At 38.0% G+C, this 20,594-nt stretch overlaps 1 protein-coding gene across 1 annotated transcript in view; it reads left to right on the plus strand.

The window, feature by feature from the left end:
• LZTS2 (leucine zipper tumor suppressor 2) overlaps nt 1-20,594 on the plus strand; it is a 1,975,510-nt gene that overhangs the window by 320,408 nt on the left and 1,634,508 nt on the right. The window contains exon 2 of the mRNA XM_044056488.1: nt 14,591-14,834. The gene's annotated coding sequence lies outside the window, so the exon portion shown is untranslated. The remainder of the gene's footprint in view (nt 1-14,590; nt 14,835-20,594) is intronic.

Raw genomic sequence — 20,594 nt, forward strand, 5'->3', positions numbered from 1 at the left:
AGCTAACCAAAACAACCCACAAAAATTCTGTATTAGCATTAACCAACTACTCCATCCAGATTCATCCACTACACCAAAGTCTCAAAATACTGACCACAAAAATCCCATGAATACAGCCAATACCTTCAATACCTTTTTTACTAATGCTATGCAAACAGCAGCTAGTCAGCTATCACCTAATAACTTCACTCTACCTTAATATAAATCAACCTCACCCCCTCCTTTTCATATTCTACCTGTCCCAACAACATATATTCTAACCCTACTACAGAAACTAAAACCATGCTCTCCCTCAGCAGACCAACTACCTGCTGAATTTCTACAGCAATCAGCCAAAGCTATCGCTTATCCCATTTCCATTATGATCAATAGAACTATTACCAAAAGTTATATCCCTAGCTTATGGAAAATCTCCCATATTATCCCCCTCCATAAAGGTGGACACTCCATTGAACTCTCTAACTACCACCCCATTGCCCTTCTCTCTCCTTTGGCAAAGATCATGGAGAAATGCATCCACAGGCAATTACTTGACCACTTAACCCAAAATAACTTACTTTCCAACTGTCAACATGGATTCAGACCTTCACATAGCACTACCACTGCCCTTCTTTCCTTCACTGATTGTATTAATAAAAACTGCAACCTTAACAATCTTTCTTCAGCACTATTTATTGACCTGTCTAAAGCATTTGACATGGTAAATCACCAGATTCTCATCAAAATACTTAAATCCCTGTCATTAGACGCATCTTCCATAAAGTGTTTCCAGTCCTACCTAGATAAAAGACAACTGGCACAATCTCTATCCACCCTCCTGCCCGTTACCCTTGGTGTCCCTCAAGGGTCCATCCTAGGACCTCTACTTTTCTCCATATTTATTAATGACCTTCATCTAGCCATCCCCCAAGCCACATGCATAGAATACGCTGATGACCCCCCATCTCTGAGAGTAGATATTATCACCGTAGACAAAGTAGTTGTTTTTGGTAGTGAAAAGGTTGTTTACATCAAGTGTAGTTAACAAAAGGTCATGATGGTCAATAGTTCTCTCCTTTTCACTACCATCCCAAATGACATTGGGATAGACTCAATAAGAAGAATACTGTCAACAAGGAAGACTTCAGCAGAGACCCACAAAATTTGTGCGTTACTTGAACTAATATTGGAAAACAACTACTTTGTCTACGGTGATAATATCTACTTGCAGAGATGGGGTGTTGCCATGGGCACCCCTGTGCTAACAGTTATTCCAATTTAGTTCTAGTAGAGTGGGAAATGCAACATGTTCTTCATTTTAACAATCCTTGGCATGAATGTATTCCATATTACGGACGTTTCGTGGACGATTTGTTTATCTTATGGAGAGGAGAAGCAGAACAATTCATACAATTCAAGAGTTATCGTGATTCTACTACATCATTTCTATCCTTTACAGCTAGCTATTCCAGGGAAGAAGTAAGTTTCCTTGATGTGAATGTTATCCTCAATGAAACGGGTACATTGGATACAGAATTACACAGGAAAAGCACATAGAGGAACCATTACTTATTAAAGAGTAGTATGCATCCTAGACATATCACAAAAAATATTATGCACAATGAGGTCAATAGGATTTATAAACGTTGCAACCAAGAAGTTACACATGACAAAGGGATCAAATTCTTACAAAAAAACTTGAAAGAAAGTGGCTACAATGAACAAGATCTGAAGCCTGTTACTAACAGAGAACATAATAGATCTACACATGGGAATGAAAGAACTAGGGTTCTATTGACCTATAGTACTGATAATTATCAGGTTCAAAAGGTGATAAAACAATTCTCTCCGATCCTGACACAAGACCCACAATTAAAGGATATACTGGGAGATAGACCATATTTTGGTTTTAAGAATAAAAAGAACTTAAAGAGATTGCAGTGTACCACCAATTGGAACAGTAAAAATCAGACAATAGGCCGCAAAGGCACTTTTAGGTGTGGACATTGTATTGCTTGTCCCCTAATAGATAATAGTAATCATTTTGAACATCCAAGAACTAAAATAAGCTATACCTTCAATGTAAAAGCTACCTGCATAACAACCAATGTGATATATCTGGCTACATGTAAGTCCTGTTCATCTTTTTATGTGGGGAAAACCATTCAAATGTTTAAAAGACATATACAAAGACATCAAAGGGATATAGCAAATAAAGATACTCATAATGCATTGGCCCTACATATTGATATGCATAGGAATCACTCATTTTTGTTTGTCATCGAAACTATACATACCTGCTTAAGGAAAGATGACACTGACAATTTAACAGAGTTAAGGAAAACAAAATGGATGATCGGTTTATGAGCAGATCAACAACCAGGTTTAAATAGTGCCATACCCTTGAAACCTGTTCTGAAGATGAGAAGACCAACTATAAGTTAATATAGTAAACCCCTGTACACAGGGCACTTATGGTGTTGATCACAATAGTAGAAGTATATCTGCATAAAGATCATAGTTTGACAGTCCATTTGGATGAAGGTTAACCTTATGAATCAGTATTGGATGTCACAATCCTTACAGATGAATACAGATGTTGAAAATAAAGACCAGGGAAGACAGGTTTTTTGAAAAGGAAACCTATTATAGGTTGATAATATTATATTATATATTAACCGTAGGATCCTTATACTATCCATGGAAAGCTTGAATCAGATGGCAAGCAATGAAGTAAGAATTCTATCTTAAGTGACCAAAAATACTGGCATTTGCCTTATATTCCTCTATCTCATTGAGATAAGATGCCATGTATTGACATATAAGTGAACTAGGACATCATCATTGTCACCGCATATTATGCTTGGGATAAATAGGAGTACATGCATTGGCATAGGCTTCTGCAGAAGACAGCCTTCAATGAAACTAAATGATGAGAGGCTCTCGTAACTTAGAATAGTGCCTTGTTGGTTCCAGCACATGAATCCACCCAACTTTATGGCCAAATTAACTAAGATCATTACACATCTGTGGTGGGATCTCTTATGATGAGTGTACTGATGGTTATGAAATCTGCCCAACTTGTATCTGATTTGCATTTGCAAATGTGGTGAAGATGCAAGTAAATAAACAAATGCTTTGGTAAACGGCAATTTTTTAGAATTGTGTACATAATGTTAAATAATTTGGGATTGGTAGTTATAAGGATGGAATATCCTATCAGAAGTTATAAAGTTCTCGAATATCATTGGACTCTCACATCCTTGTAACAGCATAACAAATACTTTGATTGGTTTAAACATTCAGCTTATTTGTATCAGTCACAAAGTTATGATCACTTTTTTAGGACAGTCTCTCATTAATATCAAATCCACAAACAAACAGAATCATAACAATGTTTTTTATGTAGCAAATATCGGAGGATGCAATTTGTGTTTAATCCTTCTAAGAATGCGAGCCGCTAACAATTGAACTTGTATACGGCTCTTACTTTAAAAAAACACACAAATGGGAATGAAAATCATCGTATTGATTGAAAAGCGACTTCAATTTTTTTTAGAATTGTGTATGTAAGGCCGAATAATCTGGGATTGGTAGCTATCAGGATGGAATATCCTATCAGAAGTTATAAAGCTCTTGAATATTATTGGACTTAATCCTTGTAACAGCAGAACAAAGACCTCGATTTGTTTAAGCATTTAGCTTATTTGCATAAGTCACAAAGTCACGATTGCTTTTTTTCTAGGACGCCTTCCCATTAACATTAAATACATAAACAAATAGAGTTACAAAATTTTTTTTGGTTTAGCGAATACCAAAGGATGCAAACTATATGAAGTTTATGTGTTTAATCTTTTTAAGAATGCGAGCCGCTAACAATTGAATTTGTATATGGCTTTTACTTTAAAAACATATGAATGGGAATAAAAAGCATTGCATTGGTTGAAAAGTTCAAACATAATTTCATCAGAGACCCATTGTGGTTGGCTACAATTGGGAGTATTGGAGCTTTCACTTGTAGAAACCTTCCATTAATTTAAATGTATGCAAATATTATTTTAGACAAGGAATGCACTCGTAAAGGATTTGGAGGTGTGTCAACCATAGAGGACCTTTATTGGTCCTGAAGATTCAAAACAGGATGGGGAAGTATGATAATTGATTGGTCAAAATTAAAATGCACAGGCCCGCATTGGCTGAACAATTAGAAAAATGTTTATATAAGCACAATGAGTGCCCCACTTTCTACTACGATCTGATGAAGATTCTCTTGAAAGCGCTTAGCGTTTGTGAACATTAAGGGACTTTTATTATTTTATTTTTTAACTTTGGAGACATTAAAACTTGTTTTAAACTGAAATCTGAGCTGCTTTTTGTGGACAGCATTTCCAGCCTTATCTCAACAGTCATTTGGTTTATAGCATTAGCCTGGGTGACACCTCTGCCATTGTTTTTTGCTATAAAAATCTGAAGTCCTTAAGGTCATCTCACAAACTTCTAGTACATACCTCTAAACCTAGTAACAAGGCTGGCGATTCTCTCTTCTCTAATGCTGTTGGAAAAGCCTGGAATCTTCTCCCTAGTGACCTTTCCTCACTTCCCTCATTATCACTCTTCAAAAACAAATTGAAACTGTTCCTCAGAATACACTGGTTATGCCTATATACTAAACCTGACTAGTCATCTGTCTCTTCAAACTTAGCTCTACTTACCCCATACTACTCATGAACTGTTATACCATCTTTATTGACCATAATTACTATATTCCTCTAGAATATTATGTATTGTACCCGTGTGCTGTATTATACCTGCATTCTGTACTGCTAGGTTATTGTCCTTGCTGAATGTTCTGTGTTAACCTGTAATATGCATTGTAAATATGACTCTTGTTAATTGTTGTTTATGTGTTGTTTCATTGTTCTGTCTTGGAGCTTATCTCCCCGTGTCTCTCCGGAAAATGGACATATATCCAGTTAGACTAGCCTGGTCAACAAATGTAAAATAAAAATAAATAAAATAAATAATACGAAAAAATAGCAGACCTCCAGCTCACTAATCTCATACTTATAAGTTGAAACAGTGAAGTCAAGATGAAGTCAATGAAGATCGCAAAAAACAAATTTGGTTTGCTCTGATACTGTATCAGTATTGGCATTGTTTCTCCAGGAACTCTACTCGAGTTCAATAACCCTACCTTAAACTCTCTGCTATGCTGTAGTGTATACTGCAAAGACCATAATGCTTGTACCAGGTTAGCCAGTTCTTCAGTGACCTCTGTCTTTTCCCTTCTTTTTCATCACCTGCGCCATTGCACTTTCCTGAAAAATGGATAAAATACAAATCAAACCCTTCTACCTATTTTCCATTCCATGCTACAGCCGCCTCGATTGAAGTGTAAGGGCTGCCGCTCGTAGCTCTGTGACTCCTTTGAACAGCTCACTTCAGTTTGGGAGACCTGAGACATACAGAACAGTGCTGTTTTTTTTTTAATTTAATTTAGAAAAACCTCCTTTTCATTCCAGTAATGCAGTCACAAGTTTTGCACTTTAAGTAGTAAAGTAACCAGCAGCTCGGGACTCAGCAGTAGCTCTAATTAATTTAAAACAAAAAACAGCTGCCAGTGCTTGGCCTGCTTGAGACGAGTGAGAGTCATCCCAATCCACCGTTCCGTTCATTGAGTTCATTCTGAGTTGGTGCTGCTGCAATAGAAACCATGTTACCTTTGGAAAATGGTAGAGAGTGTACACACCTCCTCAAGCCCTAGTCAAATTCCGACAGGCCCTGTCTGCTTTACAAAGCTGATGTCTTTGTACATGCCCTGCATGTGATGACATCAGCAGGAAATCCTTCCAAAAAAAAAATATTTGAAAATACTGCCAGGAAATTCAGGAATTAAAGGGGTCAGTCAGATAATTCATGGCACCCCAATATTTTGCCCTCAAAACTGGTATTTACTGAGAAATTCATATGCCTGAGAGGTCTGCCACCTTTCCAAAAAAGTGAGAAAAGCTCTGGCAAAGAATGTATTTATCCCAAGGCTAGAAATTGCTCTACCAGTTGCTACCCTATACTCTACATGTAAATAAAACCAACTGTTTTGCAGTATGTTGATAAATTTGTCTATTACCCCAAGTTGAACATCACTGACTCACTCTGCAATAGCTAAACTGGCTTCCAGCTACAGCCCATTCTACAATACTTTAATTCATCCTTACTTTTAAGATACTAAACAGTTCATTCTGCTCATCCTTAAGATGTAAACTCAAAAAAAAATCCTATCTCTGATCTCTCACAAGCCAGGACAACAATAACTGAACTCTAATCTATTCCACTTTAAGCTTGCCAAAGGTGAATAAGAATCAGTGGCTAGTGGGCAATGGCCTCTAGTGTAATGATGGGACAGTCTTCATGATCTCAGCCTGTGCTTAATAGCAGGGCTGCAGTGATGAGGAAAAGCGGGCATTCAGATAGTTAACAGGACATCCTCAATAGAACGGGACATGATGAGCTGGTCTTGATAATGGGTAACTGAGATGCTAATTTTGGAATAGGCACAAAAAGGTATGAGGATTGCCTGGGTCTACATGGCTGGCAGTTGGCTTAATAGTTAACAACATATTGTTCACTAAGACAGACTGTTGCAATATTGCACACAAGAGTGGCCATCATGCAACTCGGGTGGACTTCTCCCTAGTAAGGAAGAGTATTAGTAATTCTGCTCCCAGAATAAACCTTTGCTGGCCAAAATTATCTGTAAGCAATGGCCAGAAAAGGCTCTAAGATCAGCAGAGACTAGGCTAAAGACATGGAAGCTGAATGGACAGAAAGAGCAAGGAAGTTCAAGGAAGTACTCTTGGTTTTAGCTCCTCAGGACAAAGTTGGTAATAGGTAAAGCAGAGAAAGAATGGCAACATCTAAAAACAGCATGTGTGAAGATTGCAAAACAGATAACAGGTCAAGCCAGATGTGGAAATAAGGTACATAAGGAAAGCTTGTAGTGAAATGAAGAAGCTCAGGAAGTTACCAGAAGAAAGAAACAATGCAAGAAGTAGATGATAAAAAAAAGATGGAGCAAGCACTGGTTTATTAATGAAGAGTCCAAAAGAACAATTACAGTGTCATATAAGGCATCAGTAAACCTTTACCGACTTTGGAAAGTGACTCAGTGAGGGTCTATAAGATTGTAATGCAGTAGGCAGTGACAAAAAGAAATAGAGCAGAGTTAGAAGATGCCATTCATGAGGTAGGTCAGCAACTATCCAGAAGACATCAAGGGCAGATAGTAGGAATGCTTCAGGCTCATATTAAGTCACTGCATAAATGCACAGAATGCTGAATGCTTTGGAGAAAAGCACATCCTGAGGGTACTCATTGCAGTATGGAGATAAAAGGGGAGAGAGAGTGAGAGAGACATATCCCTGATGACTGGAAAGTATGTATTCATGCAGTGTACAAGAACAAAGGGAATGTTCAGAAATTCAGATAGTACAGAGCAGTCAAACTCCTGAAACAGCATGAAAGAATTAGAGAAGATGATGAATAAATTAATTCATTGAATAGTAGGAAAGTAAGACAGGAGATGAGCAATTCAAATTTAGATTCAGATGATGATGAATCACAACAGAGCCATTGTTTGAACTGAGACACGTTGTGCTGAATCTGTGCAGAAAGTCCATCTGGACATTCCTAGGCTTGGAGAAAGCATATGACAAGGTCCCAAGAAAGCTGATTGGGTAGTCATGTGACTGATCAAAGTCCCAGATTCATTGGCAGAATTAATGTATGATATGTAGATGATCCAGTTACACAACAAAAATAGTGTTTAGAATCACAGAGGACTTCTGGTGTGAGTGGGTATGTATTAAGGTTCAGCCATACCACTAAACTGTCCAGATTTTTGCCTTTTTGGTCTGTTCCTCATAAAATTTGTGGTTTTCTGGTAAATCAGTAAGGATTAAATTCATTAAACAGTGACAGACATTTGAATTCCAGATTTCATATCTATCATAATATGCATGGTAACACAACACCTTTTATTCTAAGTTTATAAGAGCACTTTTTAAAATGAGTCCCTATTTTTGGACCTTTGCCCCCCCTACACCAATTATTTTTGATTTTGTCCAGATTTCTTGTGCTAAGAGGTTGAGAGGTATGTTCAGCTTTGAGCCCACTCCTTTTCATATTGGTGATGGACTACATTACCAGGCAAGTCAGAGAGGACAGATAAACTAAACTGCTGTATGCAGATGATGTGGCATTGCAAGCAGACTTTGAACAGGACCTTCAGCAAATGATTTGGGACTTGAATGCAAAACTGAAAGCACATGGGATGAAACTGGATACAGCAAAGACAATAGTTATAGCAGCAAATAGCAGAAATCAGAAGCTGGAAATTAAGATACAAGGGAAAATAGTGCAAAGGGAAAATAGTGCAAATGGTTAAAAACTTCAAGTAATTGAGAGGTGTGGTTGAGAAGCAGGAAAATCTGAATGAAGAAGTCAGAGCTGTAGTCAGATGTGCTGCAACCAACTGGCACACCGTGCCAGGGGTAGTCTGTGAGAGAAGAATGCAAAACACTGAATAGCACAGTGTACAAAACAGTGGTGTCACCAGTGCTTCTGTACATGCAGAAACCTGGGGACTAAACAACAAACAGCTGAGGTAGTTTAGAAATGAAGTCCCTGAGGTGGGTTGTAAGAAGCACATTGTGAGACAGATGAAAAAATTAAGACATCAAAGCAGAAGCCAAAGTGGTCCTTGTTGTGAAGAAGTTCAAGGAAAAAAGATTATGATTGTTTGGTCACATTGATAGTAAAGCAGAAGATGATTTAAAAAAAAAACAGATATGGGAGTAGCTAGTAGAGTAGGGATGAGGTAGAGGGATTGCAAGTAGAGTAGGGATGAGGTAGAGGGATTGCATGTCAGGAGACATAAACAGCTGGGCATGATGAACGAAGAACATACGAGAGTTGCACCGTACAGCAAAGGTGGTGATGAGACATCCTGATGTCATGTAAAAATATGTAGGGAAAAGGGGATTGATGATGAGGAGGAGGAAGATGATGAAGACAGGATCTGTCACCGTTTATTTTATGACATGATAGGGTTTCAAATGGCCTAAGGAGATTCAGCATATTGGGAATATATGTCATGACCTGAACTTTATAATTATAATTTGAGAAGGAATTTAATATTTATATGTATTGCTTCTCCTCTAAGAACAAAGACAAGGCCTGACCAAAGGCTTAATAACTATATGAGGATTAAACAATATTAGAGGTATATAAAGTTTTACCTTTGCATTGTATAATCTATCATGTCTCTTCATGGAACTTTTCTCCCTGGGCCTCCACTGAAAATGGGCTGCTCTTGGTCTAGTGGACTATCCCGGTAAACAAATGCCAATAAATAAGTAAGTAAGCAGGTAATAGAGATGATGCAGTGGGCTCCTCTAAAATTAAGACTTTGAAAGTTGATATAACGTAAAATCCCTGGGAGAAGTAGGGTGAGCAGCCAGTTTAATTAGTAAGGAATAAAGATAGGCAACTGCTATGCCATAATTCTGTTCAATTTTCAGACTTTGAACTATGTTTTTGTAGTTGATTGCTTCCTCATTTTTCTAAATTAGTTGAAAGTCAAGACCAAATGGTCAGATTGTTGTGATTTTTGGTAAGTCAGTGAGTAAAGTTGTTTTTTGGTCAATGATAAAAGAAATTGATGCTGTGGTTGAAGGTAAGTATTTTTTAAACAAAAACATGTTTATTGAAATATCACTTATGGCATAGGCAATCATACATTTATATAAATGAAAACAAGCCATATTTTCAGTTGCAAACATTATGCATCACATATAATCTTTTATACGGTCATTGTCAATCAAACATTACATAGCTCATTCAGTTCTTGCCTTCCCTTAAACCTTATTCATCCTACAAAACATTATTCTGCATGTATTGTTCTCACAATTCCCATTTTTTCTTTGTAATTTGCACCTCCCTCTTCTAAGTTCCAATTTCCAGTTCTTTTGGCTCTGTTAATATATTCACTATTTCTAATGTGGTTGGTTTAGACTTTGATTTCCATTTTCAAGTAATTGCTTTTTTGGCAGCCACCGGAATTAAACTTAGCAAGGCTTTACTGTTTCTATACAATTCAGATCTTGTATCACAGCTCAAAATAAAATTATTTTCTTAGTCACACCAATTTGCTCACCTCTGACAGAGTAGTCTGGAGGAAATTTTAAAGTCTGCTAACTCATTACACTCCCAAAAAAATATGTTCCCAGTTACCTCTTTCTTCCCCATGACACCTGCAACATTTGTAATCTACTTAAAGAATATTTTTTTTGGAGTCTGCTTGGGGTATAAAAATAGCTATACAAATACTTCCAAACAAAAATCCTAAATCTTCTAGACGTTATGTATTTGGGAAACATACATATATCTTCCCATTGTTCCTTTGTTTCTTGTGAATTGCTTATCCAGTCTCTCTTTCCAATCCTTTCTTTCCTCCTCTGATTGATTCCTATAATTATCATGCAATATTTTATATACCCTACTAATTATCCCATTTTTAACAGCAGCTTCTCTTCTAGATTTAACTAAAAACCCTACCAGTGCTGTTTTTTCTTTCAGGATCTCCCTATGCCTTTCTCTTAACCTGTACTCTGATATCAATCCTTGATAGAGAAGGCAGTCTCTAGCCTGCAGTCCAAATGTATTCTTGGCCTCTTCCCATTCTGCTAACCTTTTCCTCTGAAATTATTTGCTCCCAATAACTTGGTTCATTTGCCAGTTTTCTCCTGTAAATTCTATTCTCCCTATTGCCTATTCTCCGTAACCCTAGCTACAGTTATCCCTATCGGCAGAATCTTTTTTTTCTTTTCCCATATTGGCTTAGTTCTCAGAATGCTTTCTGCTACTTTATGAATATATGAATGTAAGCATCTGCATCCAAAATACCACTCTCTCCTTATTTCTTGAGCTTTCCCCTTGTTTCACTATCATTTCTTTCCACTTTGAATTATAGTTTTCTGCTTGTGATATGTATAAGAGCCTTAACTGTGTAGCTCTGAAATATCCCTTAAAATCAGATAATCCCAAACCACCTTGTTTTAATGGAAGGATCAAATTATCAGGCATATGTTTGTCAAGAGCCAGAATGCAGTCACTGTAATGTTTTTTGTTTCACTAGAAGAGACCTTAAAAACCTCCAACAAGTAAATATTATTGGGGTAGCAAGTAGTCCAAAAGTCATATGGCTGGAGCTGTTGAATCTGAGTGAAATGTTTGATATATACATAAAGCATTTAGGAGCAGTCCTGAGTGATGAGTCAGAGTATCCACACATCAAGTAGGAAGTCAATCAACCAGTTAAACAGCAAATGTGTGAGATTCTAGGGAATGCAGCTAGATCGAATGGGGCAACATTTAACTAAAATGGAGGACTAGGCAAGAAAGCAAGACTTGAGACTGCTTGATGGTTCTGAAACATGAAGAAATACTAGATCTGATATTGTATTGACTGGCTTTGAAAATATCATAGGTGAAATGACTGCTGCTATTGATTTAGACATTAAATTTGGGAAACCAAGGCCCATATTTGTAGGATTTCTAAGTTGCACTAACTGCATTGGTATAGAGGCATATAAAGCCTTAACTACAGCACAGGTGACATGTTTGCAGTTAGTGACTTGGCCACTTGACTTAGGTGTATCCATTCTGCGGGGACAGCGGAGTAGAACAAGAAACACATTGATGCATTGAGGAGTGGTGATGCCAATGTACATTATTGGTGGGGTGGAGGAGGGGACGGGGCAGGGGCAGGCATTACCTCACCAAATCACTGCATAGTTTTATCCTTCATAGCAAACATACAGCAGCATACATTTTCAAGATTTTGGCCAGTGCCTTACAAATCATATACTGTTTTATTAAGTAATCCCTGAGGCTACTCCACCATGTTCACACTGATAACAGAATATAGGCAAAGAGGAAGGAACTAATAATTATAACCCCAATAACTCCAGCTCTGTACTTTGAAAACACTGACTAGTGCACTTGCTTCAGGAGTATAAGAAAGTCTCGTGTAAACTTAAGTATACTTTTTCAGGGTACACAGGAACTCTGCTTTTTCTAGGAAGCAATGAGTTAAGTGATGAGATGTTTAACTCTTTTCCTCTGAAAGATTAAGTCTTCACTAACAAGTAAAATGATAGTGTATGAAGCTTTAGGCATTTTTAGTATCTTCTATAGAAAACAGAAACTGTCTTCTCACAGTTAGATCACTGCAGATTCCCTAATCAGTATGACTTTGGAGGAGGGTTCAGTGAAGTGTTAGACAAAGGATAATATATAATTTATTACTGTTAACATATACTGAATTCTCACATAAAGTAGCTCCTTTTTATACATGGCCAATTAATGAGTTTTTCCAGTTATGATCCAGACCATAATTTTTATATGGTAGTGTGCTTTCAAGTTAGTTTCTGTTAAGTTAAAATATTTTTATGTTTAGTGAAGTTTTATATATTTTTAAATGTGTATAATTTCTGCAACAACATGACATTGACTGAAGAAACACCATGTTTTTTAGGATAGAAGTGCCTGTACATATATTGCTGTGAAGCCTGCCTGAAATGGGCCAGAACCACCCTAATGATTTGAGCCATTTGTTTCTACAGCCTTCTTATTGTTGGAAGTCCTGTATGTTTTGAAGCATACCAAAGTAATTTTAAATGTAATCTGACACTGATCTAGGGCTGCTTAGTCTAAGAAGGATTGTGTTGGAAGAGACTGGATGTCAGGGTTATGTTGCCATATTTAATGGTTGCTTAACTGAAAGTCTAAAAATAGACTTTATATTTCAATCACAGTATGAATATATGGGTCTACTTCAGAAGACTGAAAAACCAAAAGAGTGAATCTCAAAATACTGAAAACATTTTTAATGCAGGGGGAAGCCCCCCTGCTCCCCATACCCCCTGCTAATTATATACACTAACTCCAAGATTGCACAGCAGTGGATAAGGGGCAGATTTCATCATTCAGCAATTTGAATTTTTAGTATTTTGAGATTCAGTCTTTTGGCTTTTCAGACTTCTGACGTAGACCCAAATATATACACACACATATATATATATATATATATATATATATATATATATATATACACATATGCATTTATAGTTATTTATTTTTCTTGTTGTATCTTGCATCTACCTGAGTTGATGGTAGCAGGTAATACCATGGCACTTGTCAATAAGTGAATGGAGTTTTCCCCTTTGTACTGTTCAAAAATTTCCCAGTCTATATAAATATCCACTTGGGTCACTCTTAGGAAACATATGACCTTATGGGACCAAACTGGCAAGAAAAAAATAAGCACTAAATAATGAATAAAATAATAAAAATATCATTTAAAGTTTAACAAATGGTACCAGAAAAGAAAAATCACACGCCGACTTTCTGGTCTAAATTGTAGATACGTACTAGGTTAACTGCCCTTGTGGGCCATTTTAAAAATAATTTCCCTGTAATAAGTGAAAATCAGACCCTGTACCTTATGTCTGTAATGTAAACACCTTAACCATTATGCCAGCATTATTTGTGTCTTTCGGCTTTTCCCGGTTAGGGGTCGCCACAGCGGAACACCAGTCCGCTAATGATTGGTAGTGGATTTTTACATACCGGGCTACCAGCCCTGATGCACAACCTTCAACAAAAGCACACCCCATTCACGTATGCTTCCACACAGAAGACGCTCTAGCTGAGAATCGAACGGGACAACTTCTTGCTATGAGGCGACAACGCTACCGCACCACCACCACAGTATTATGATACATTAATAATTGTGAATGTAGACACCCTTTTACCGTCCTATAAAACTGTAATTTCTCCCTGAAATTACTTAAGTAATTTAGCTGTTTACCACAGTTTTATTACAACTAGTGTTTTGTGTATCTTTAGTTACATGTCTTATTATTATTATTATTATTATTTAGATAATCTGCTAGTTCCAGTTCTTTAAGTATTTAGGTGTACATTTTGTGACACTGTCTGAAACTGCTGCTTATATTTTAAAAGTGAAATAACATTATTTAATTTATTCTTTTTACATACCTATTTATTTGTCTTAGTGAACTGGAGTCATTAACTTGATTTTTGTGCCTGCAGGTTCGCTTGATGTTTTGTTGAATTTGTTTTTAATATTTATTCAAGTGTCAGTTTTATTTTCTTATATTCTGTCTATAGTAACATGAGGTTATTTATTTGACTGTTCAATTTTCTTTTTTTTTTTTACTATGTTTATTTTTTCCCTTTGTACTGCACAATTAGAAAATGACAAAAGTCCATATTACCTTGAGAGGATAGTTGTGATACAGTGTTTGTAATATGAAATTGAGGCCACAAATCCTTATTCAGTCATATAACCCTCTGCTGGATAGCCGTGCCATTTCTCATCAGTTCGTTATTCTTTGATGTTTCAGAATCAGCTTCTCTCCAAAGAATTTTTGAACGTTTTATGTAGTGGTTTCTTGGATATTTAAATATGGAATGCTGTTACTGGTTTTCTCATGTGGTATTTTCTCCCTCTTTTTATTTCTTGAAGCCTTACTGCTGTCTCTTTGCATCTGCTGCACACTTGCGGATTATGCTACAGTCTAATCTTCGTTCCCAGCTGGTGAAATTCAGTGAAAAAAGAAGTGTTTGTATCAAAAGAAATGTTTTTAACTACTACAAGTGGAAGTCAATTCTTTAGTCTGAAACAGTACACTGGCCAGGAGATGTGTCCCAACATACAGTAATTGCCAGCATGATGGAACAAAGATGCGGAATTTGGCTCATTAAGAAAGGTAAAAAAAAAATTGTTGGCTTTTTTTTTCAGTCTATAACAATATGCAGTATGATAGAGTACCCTGATAAAAAGTTTACTAACCCGTGCAGTCTGAATTTCAGGGTCTATATTAGAAGATTGACACTGCAAAAGAGCAGCTGTTTAATCAAATGCGAATACCCAAAACCATAAAATATCAAACGTACGGAACAGCAATTTTTTCCCAAGGGGAAAAAAATCGTTGCTCCAAAAAAAAAAAAAAGAATCCAGGGACAAAATAAAGTGGGCACAGTCCTACTTGGATAAACCAACTCTGAGACCACACCGTAATGGAGGAAATGGCAAAGTCCCGATAACGGCCCAGCAATTTTTTTTCCCCTTGGGAAAAAAATCTTTGTTCTGTACTTTCGATACTGTGTGGTTTTGGGTATTAGCGTTCGATTGAGAAGTGTTTGCTCTTTTGGAGTTTCAGTCTTTTAATATAGACCCCGAATTTCACAAGAGTAAAGTAGTACAAGAAAGCAGAAGACTTATGGCCTTCTCTGATTACTTGACTACTCTGGGTGAATATGACTAAAGACAACTGTGGGCAGAATGCACTGTATTCTGCTAGTGTCAGCATGTTTTATGACTGTATACCACACATGATGATATTGTATCACACATGATAAAGATTTTCACAGCACACATAAATGTCTGCAGAACATCCTTAACAATGTGCAAGAGATTGCCACAGGTATTGCATCAGACTTGCCAGGTTACGTATCTAGTTGTATGGTCACTTATTTATGCCACCCCATTGTTTATATCTAGTATTCCAGAGGTTATTCACTATGAATGTATGTCTGAAGAACTGTTCTGCACATTGAAAATACAAATGCCCATATAGTATTCTGTGTTATAGGTAGATATGAGCAATTGCTAGGGGACAGGATGAACTAACACTTTAATACCACCCTTCCAAGGATGCCAGCACCTCTTATAGGTTCATAGGTTGGTACTAGGCTATCAGCCCTAAGGCCTATACAAGCCTAGCCATAACAATTCCCTACTATTTCTTCCCACAATATTTATTTCCCTGAACCCCTGTCTAGGTGTGCCACATAGAAGGATTTCCTAACTGTTGTGGCGATGTGGTTATCGAAGGTGAGACCACTGTCCACCTGTGTCCCTAAGCCTCTCATCTCACTTTCAGTGTTTAGTGTACTACCACCTATGTGGTAATTCATGGGTACATGTTTTTTCCCAAAGGGGATAACTACACATTTCTTGGCATTAAGCTTGAGCCCATAGCTGTGACCCTAAGTCTCTTATCACACTTTCAGTGTTTAGTGTACTGCCACTGATGTGGTAATTCACGGGTACATATTTTTCCCAAAGGGGATAACTATACATTTCTTGGCATTAACCTTGAGCCCATGGCTGTGTCCCTAAGTCTCTTATCACACTTTCGGTGTTTAGTGTACTACCACCTATGTGGTAATTCACGGGTACATATTTTTACCAAAGGGGGTAACTATACATTTCTTGGTATTGAGCTTGAGCCCATGGCTCTGGCACCAGGCATCTGTTTCTGTAAGGCCCTTTTGTAGAGTATCCACATCATTTGGGGATTCAATAATGGCTCCCAGTTTGAAGTCATCTGCGAACTTTGTTAGCCATAGTCCCTTAATGTTGGCCTGTACTTCAGAGTAGATGCCAAACAAGAGCTGTCTCAGGACTGAACCCTGAGGTACTCCACTTGTCTGGGGCTGGATTTGAAGTTGGCTACTTTACAATGTGGGTTCTGTCAGTAAGCCAGTTGGCAACCCATCAAGTGATGTAGGGATTAATGCCCGGCTTAGTAAGTTTATCTATGATTCCAGAGTGGCAGATGGTGTCAAAGGCCTTGGCGAGGTCCAGATAGGTTGTCTGGACTGCCTTACCCTCATCCACAGCTCTGGAGACTGATTTGAAGAAGTCAATCAGGTTCAGAAGACAAGATTGGCCCTTCACGAACCCAAACTTGTTGGGGTCCAGTGTTTTAAGGTTGACAATTTCTTTGTTTATAAGTTCCATGATAATATGTTCCATGGCCTTGCAGCTCAGGCTCATCAGACTGATAGGGCAGTAGTTCCCATGATCCAAAGTAGATCCCCCCTTGTGGAGTGGGATAACTGTAGCTGTGCACCACTCAGTGAGCATGAAGCCTGAGGCGAGGCTATGATTAAACATGACATGTAGGTGAAGTGCTAGTTAATTTTGTAGTTTATGTAGTACACAGCCCGGGATGTCATCTGGTCCTATGGATGCTGTATTCTTAGCTTTGGAGAGTGCATTTTTTACCTGTGTGGCCAATATTACTGGAATTTGGCAATCTTTTGGTATTGAGATGGGCCCTTTAGGGGGTGGGGGGGTAAAGTTGACACTGAATCGATTTGCCAGGATATTGGTAATATCCTTGGGATCAGTATATTTAATGCCATTCTGTTGTAGCTCAGAGCAGATCCGAGCATTGCCATTTAGATTCTTGACATAGCTATAGAATGCCTTGTGGTCATCTTTGGAATCTTTGGCAATTTTATTTTCGTAACTAGCTTTGGAGGATTTTATGAGGGAATCTCAGCTTCTTACTGAGGCTGGTAAGGGAGTTTTTTTGCATCCTGGGATTTTCCTCTTTTTTGCAACAGTTTCTTCCTTTTGTTGAAAAGTTTGTTTATGGCAGGGGACCACCAGATTGGCTTCCTTTTTTTGGAGGAGAGCATCTTGGTTCTATTTGTGATGGCACGATTCATGCACAAGTGGATGTGCTCATACTGTGCCTTAGTGTAGGATTCAGCAGTCAAGCTTTCAGTTCCCGTCTGCATGGGTGTCATGAAGTTTGTCACTTCTGACTTAAGTAGCATGAAGTTGGCTTTGGAGAAGTTTTTTACTGAGGTTTCCTTACTGGGGTGGGGGTTGGGGAGGGTTGTGGATTTCAAGGGTGATTAGCTTATGGTCAGACCTGACCAATGAGGGGGTGACCATAGGTGTGGAGCATCAATTTCCCATGTTGGTAATGATCAGGTCTAGGATATTGGAGCCCCTGGTGGGACTATGGATTAGTTGATCCAGGACATGGGAATTTATGAATTCCAAAAACCGTTGGGCAAAGGTGTTGATACACAAGTAGTTTTCCCAGTTAATGGCAGGGTAATTGAAATCACCCTGTAGTAGGGTGTTTGGTTGTATCTTAATATTTTCCGGTATGTTTAGAAAGGTATAGTGAGAATATTGGGGCATGGTGGGGGATCTGTAGCAAGCTACAATTTGGATTGAGTCTTACCTAGTGTTAGTTGCAACTGGAGAATTTGAGATGCAGTGTGTTGGGCAACTAACCAGGTGACACTCCTCCACCTTTAGTGTTTCGGTTCTGGTTTGGTGGCCGAAAAGTGTGGTAAGAGTTGTAGCCTGGAATTGTAGGGGTGCTCTCTGGAGCCTTGAACCAGGTCTCAGTTACTGCACAGATATCGATGTTCTCCATTTTTAGGAGTGCCTCGAGAGAGTGCATTTTGAGGTTTAGACTTCTAGCATTGAGTAGCATTACCTTCAGATTTTGCATGCTTGTACCTGGTACGGTGGTGGTTTTGTCCTTTGAACTTTGCCTAAAAAAGGCACTATAGGGGTGGCAAGAGCATTAGCTAGTAACCTAAATCCCAGGGGCAACAGGTGCAGACCATCTCTGGCAAAGCTTTGTGGTCTGTCAATCATGTCGTCCCAGGCAGACGGATACTGGATCCCCTTTGAATGACACCAGAAGTTTAGCCAGTTGTTGAAGTCAGTCATTTTGTCCTTATACTGTGGTATCATTCTGGGTGAAGATAGGATGCTACTCAGGGCTAGGGTCATACCTGCCTGGGCCACATGATCCAAGAACTCTTCCATGTCTCTTTTCATGTAGTCCAGGGAGGTACATCTCAAGTCATTCATTCCAACATGGACAATGACAGAGTCATATTTGTACTTCTTGTGGAGTGACTTGAGTGCATGCATTATGTGGCAGATCCTGTACTTTCTGGTAAAAGGTTTTACATATAGCTGTAGAATCAAATGCGACTATTGTTTGTATAACTATTAGAACCATTAGAAAGAAAGGAGGGGTTTGGTGGCAACATCATTTCATATGTATGACTGGTGTTTATATTACTTCATCAAGTTTTCAGAAACTCAAAATTCATATGGTCGAGACCAAGGAGGGCAATCCCCCCTCATTTGGGGGCTGCACCCCTGACACCCACTACACTGCTGGTAATTTCATGCTGAGTAAGGAAAGTAAACCTATATTTTTTGTCTGTGAGTTGCTTTCTGCTTTACCTGCTCCATTTTGTGTTCTGTTGTAAGAAATCTGCTTGGCCTGGTGTTTTTGTTCTATATGAGATGTCAACACTTAAATTATCTAGGCTCCACATTTCACATGTTTTTTAATTGCCTCTTGAGTGATACTTAAATGCACAGTGAATTTTTGGGCCTTTGTCTTTTCTAAAAAAGATTTCAAGCCTGCAGAAACTAAAACATTGCTGGTAATTTCCCTGCTAATTTTTTCCCACCAACCCTCCCCTTTGTTGATCTGCTTTTTAAACCTGGTGATTTTAAGATGCCCACTCCTACTGTAAATTGAGCTTAATAACCTCCTCCCTTTCCACACTGCTGCTGCTATCTTGAATTATTTATTTGTCTTTCCTTGTGCTTGTATTGAAAAACTGCATTTTGACTCGTCTATTCTGCTGATTTTATTTGCTCTGAATTCTTTATCTAGCTAACTGTTAGATAAAGTAATGTATTTCTACACTCTAGCAAACATTTGTTTTTACAACAAAAGGTCAGTGGGTTTTCCATCTAGTGCACTGGAAGGTAACCTGGTCTGTTTAGGTTAGGGAAGCAGGTGAGATTTCTGCATGTAGTTTTATTGGCTGGAGGGCTTATTAATTTGCTTATCTTGTTTTTATTGTCTTTATAAATTCTGTACAGTTAGGTGGCTCTTTTACACAAAGCAAAGTCCTTTTAATGAATAATCTCACTTGTATAAACTCTTTAAATTATACTGCTGTATCCGTATCTTTACATTTGTTTGTGGTAGCATTTTGAATCTTTTAAGTTTGTTTGTGGTAGCATTTCACTCTGAACACTCCTTTACTGTGCTTTTACAGTAGGAGGACTGGGATTATTCCTGTAGTGAAAGTAGGTGTTTACCTGGTCTGTCTGAGCTGGGAAGCACACAAAAGGGCTCTAAGTATTTTTTGCAATTCTCTTCTATACTGTGACTGTACTTTAGCAGTTAAAAAAACCCTGTAATGTCTGCTGCTACTTTATGTAGTTAATTGCATGGTATTATATTGTATCTGTTAGTTTTAGGGCTGTTGTAGGTAGTTTGTGTGCTGATCTAACCTGTCTGAGTTGGGAATTGCTGGTAAAAGGCTTATTGTGTGCTTTCCTGATTGGTCATTAGCTTAAAACTGGTTTCTCTTTGCTTGTATTTAAACCTCATATTTGAGTTTTGCTGCTCTTCCTGCAGCGGCAGTTAGCAGTGCCCTGTATAAGTGCAAAAGCCTAGCTAATAAACAAAAGTACACCACAGAGGTATGTGGCCAGGATGGAACCAGAAACGAATTAATTGTAAAATAATGAGGAGGCAAACTCAAACAGTAAGTTTTATTAACAGCAGTAAACCTCCACTAAGCACTTTCATCCAGAAAATCAGGACTTCATCAGAGCATGGGTGAAGTAAAATAGTGAAGATTTAAGCACAATACAACCAATGAAA

Source organism: Protopterus annectens, chromosome 14.part0, assembly GCF_019279795.1.
Source record: "Protopterus annectens isolate FY-2018-M chromosome 14.part0, PAN1.0, whole genome shotgun sequence".
Taxonomy (NCBI): Eukaryota; Metazoa; Chordata; order Ceratodontiformes; family Protopteridae; genus Protopterus; species Protopterus annectens.